Here is a 3,858-nt window from a genome sequence, read left to right as displayed (position 1 = left end):
CTGTCCGGATGAGATGGCTAAAATGCCTTAGACACAGAGTTTCTGTTAAAACCTGTTAGATCCTTCCAGATCTCAGTCCAGGCTTACATTGAAATATAAATAAAAGAAGCCTAAAGGCTCAGTAGGAGACCAGTCTCAAACCCAGGGAAAGAAAAGTAAAAAGAGTCTTTAAAACTCCAGCAAAGTAAATGCTATATTTTTAATTATATGTTTTTTTGAGCTCATGATTTTTTGATCAGTTCTATTTTTTATTCAACTAGAGTTTTTGAACATCTGTTACACTGCAATGGAGATTCACCTATAAAGTTACAAGGGCTTGATTTTGTGTTATTTGTATGTTGTGCTGTCTGATGTCATGTTTTGTCTGTATCAGAACTGAGCGCTCCTAAAATTAAAATTTAAAAATGGATCCAAATACTTTTAATTCACATGATTTAAAAGAGGTTCAAATTGGGTAAACTAATAAGAGTAAAATGTCTTTGAAAATAACTTGCAAGTCTCTAGGTGGTCAAGCTAATAAAATATTGATGTTAATAAAATGTCTAATATCAATTGTTTCTAGGACTTTTCTTCAACAGGGAAGAGACAGCAAATACTGTTCAGGACACTTGTCTGATATCTTGGTTTTTTACAGAATAAGTGAATTAGAGTTAACATGTATGGGATTACTCTAATGTATTTGTAGAGACATCTGATTAATTTACAAAGTTAAAATGCTAATTGTTAAATAACATCGAGTACTTTTAACTCCTTAAATTCCATGGGGTATCATACTTAAACATTATTGGTGTTTTCATAGGTTGGTAAATAAAAGGGTTTAAACTTGCTTTGTGTCATCACTAAACTAAAAACAAGGTTACTAAGAGTTATGTCCTAACAAGTGCAATTCTATATACAAAGGGTCCCAAAAGTTTCAACTGTGTTTCAATTAGAGTACTCTAAACAACAGAATATTTAATCTTATTAAAATAGAGTAATTTATCTAAATTCAGAAATTTCATAAGAGTTGTTTCAGAATGTGAACAAAAAGGGGACAACGAATAGGAAAGAGAAAATAAAAGGTTCTGGGTATGGAAATATATTTAGTAAAAGGAAAAAGGAAATGTTTCTGGGTAAGAAAGTGCTTGTGTGATGAAATACATGAGGGTCTAAGTAAGAGCTAAGAAAGTCTGTGTAAGTAAAGGGCAAGTTTCAACAAGTTTGTGTGTAACTAAGTTGGTTATATGTATGTGAGACAGCTAAAACTATTGAAGGTTTTTCCTAAGGTGAAATACTAATGTTCTGATATAAACCAAAGTTTAATCTATATGGTAGAATGACATGGTAAAATGACAAGGATTTGAAACACTAATTTACTCTTAACTTTGTGTCTATTAAGTTTATTCTTTAGAACAATTAGTCTTAAAAATTGGGGTGTATACAATTATGGTTAAACAACTATTATAGAGTATTGTACTTTGTTACAGAGTATACGTTTCTCTTTAAAAACTCAATTTGGTAAGATAAAAGTGTCAAGGTATTTGTGAAATGGTCACTAGTTGTATATTAAATGTGTTCATATTTTTCAGGACCACAAGTTTTTTTTTTTTTTTCTCTATTCTTTTTATTCATAGATAAGGATTTAGAATTAATTCTTTTTTTTTTATTGTAAACAAATGGGATACATGTTGTTTCTCTGTTTGTACATGGCGTAAAGGCATACCATTTGTGTAATCATAAATTTACATAGAGCAATGTTGTTTGATTCATTCTGTTATTTTTTTCCCTTCCCCCCACCCCTCCCACCCCTCTTTACCCTCTATACAGTAGTTCCTTCCTCCATACTTGCCCCCCTCCCTAACCCTAACTCTAACCCTTCCCTCCCCCCCATTATGTGTCAACCTCCACTTATTAGCGATATCATTCAGGACCACAAGTTTTTAAAGCAAGGAATTTATTAAGCTCTGCTATCCTCCAGATTAAACTTGTCTGTAATGGTAATCTTAAACTTATAAAGAGTAAATTTTATTGGGGATTTATTTCTATCATTTAATGTTCTATTATAGGACCTGCTATCAATAGGGTATGTGTAAAATTTGTTACTTTTTACACTGAGATAAAGAATTTCAAATGTAAATGTATTTCTAAACATTAGAGTCTGATTTGTTTAAAGGTTAATATTGTGAAATATGAAAGAAACATGAAAACATTTTGCCACTTAATCACACAAAAGGAAAGTTAAAAGCTCTCTCAGCCTTTCTTTGATTCATGTTTTAGATACTATGTTAAATTGTGTTAATTATAAAGTTTATATAGACTCAGGAAACAGTATATGTAAACTACTTAATGGTATTTAAGGAAAAGAAGCAAAGATCAACATCAGAATTAGAACACTTAAGATCTGTAAAGAGCCACACCTTACCTGAGATAAGGCTCTGCCTCCCACCTCACTGTGTGTAGAATAGCTCCAAAATAAGCCAGACTTCAGCTTATTTAAAGTTATAGTCAAAAGATTGGTTCTTGTTGTAAAAGTACTGTGATCTCAAATAGGGGATAGAATGTAGTTCTCAATCAAAATTCAAGATAGCTATTAAAGCTGAATATATTTTTACTCTTGCTAATTTCATTTTGTAAAACTGTTACCTGTTAATGTTTTGCAGAAGTAGCTGCTCCAAGAACAAACAACCTAGGTAACTTGTGATAATAAGCCATCACCTATAGAATAGATAGTGGTAACTTCTAGTACTAATGCAGACTCCAGTTGTAAGGCCCCCAAAAAGGAAACCCCAACTCTGTCCCATGGATGGACGGCAACCCCAATCAACCGCAGGAGGCGTCACTTGATGCAAACCGCAAGAGGTGTTTATTCCAGCGCGCTGGGACCCAACTCCAGGAGTCGAGTCCCTAGCAGAAAATCTTGTAGGTTTATAAAGGCAGAAACCACACATCGGGAGGGGTCACACATGAAAGGGGGAAAAGGGGGAACAAAGCTGCCAGGAAATTTCAAAGGGGGTCTGGGTATGCTGACAACATGTTTCACAATGTTTTACAACAGGCTGTAGATTCTGGTCAATAGTTTCTGGTAATCCTACTGTTTGAGCACTATCTGGCTATCAGGCTCAATTTACTCTTTTACTCTCTGTTTGGGAACAGAGAACAGCTTTAAGGGCTTTGTTCCCATTACTGGGAGGGAAACCTTAGGGAGTTGAGATAAAACAGACAGCTTAAAAAAATGTCCATTCTTTCACAGTTAGATAAAAGGGTAAAAAACTGTAAAGTTATGGACATTAAAGTTAAAGCCCATTACTCTTAATTTATGACTGGTGAGACTGGCTTGCTGGATAATTAAGATCCAACTTAGAAATTGGAGTTAAATACAGAGGTCAAGAAAAGTCCATATTTGGGTCTTGCCCTCAACGTTAGCCTGAACCCAGGGAATAAGAGAACTTCTCTAAGGAGCGTTGCAACTCTGGGTCACACAACCTCCTGATCAAGGAGATTGTTGAGATTAGAGGATGAAAAATTATCCAGTGCATCTGCTGCAGAGGAGGGTCATGGAAAAGGGGAAACATCCCTTGATGTTTCTAAAGGAAGTCACCTCATCAAGAGACCCTGCCTAATCAAAGTCACTGGTGGAGCTAAGGAGCCGCTCTTAAGTTCTGTACGAGTGACCCCTGTGGGAACTCAGCTGACTCTTTAACAAGACAGAAACCAGGTCAATTTGACCAGCTTGATCTTAGATACCCAGCAAAACAGTTAAAACCAAAATATAGCCATTCTTGGGCATTTAAAGGAAATAATAATTAAATGTAACTTAAGATGTACACTTGTATTAGCCCACTAGAATAAAGGCTGGAAGCTACAAATGAAAGAAAGATT

Source organism: Sciurus vulgaris, assembly GCF_902686455.1.
Source record: "Sciurus vulgaris genome assembly, chromosome: 8".
In the NCBI taxonomy this organism is placed as follows: domain Eukaryota; kingdom Metazoa; phylum Chordata; class Mammalia; order Rodentia; family Sciuridae; genus Sciurus; species Sciurus vulgaris.
Note: the sequence above shows the minus strand (reverse complement) of the source record.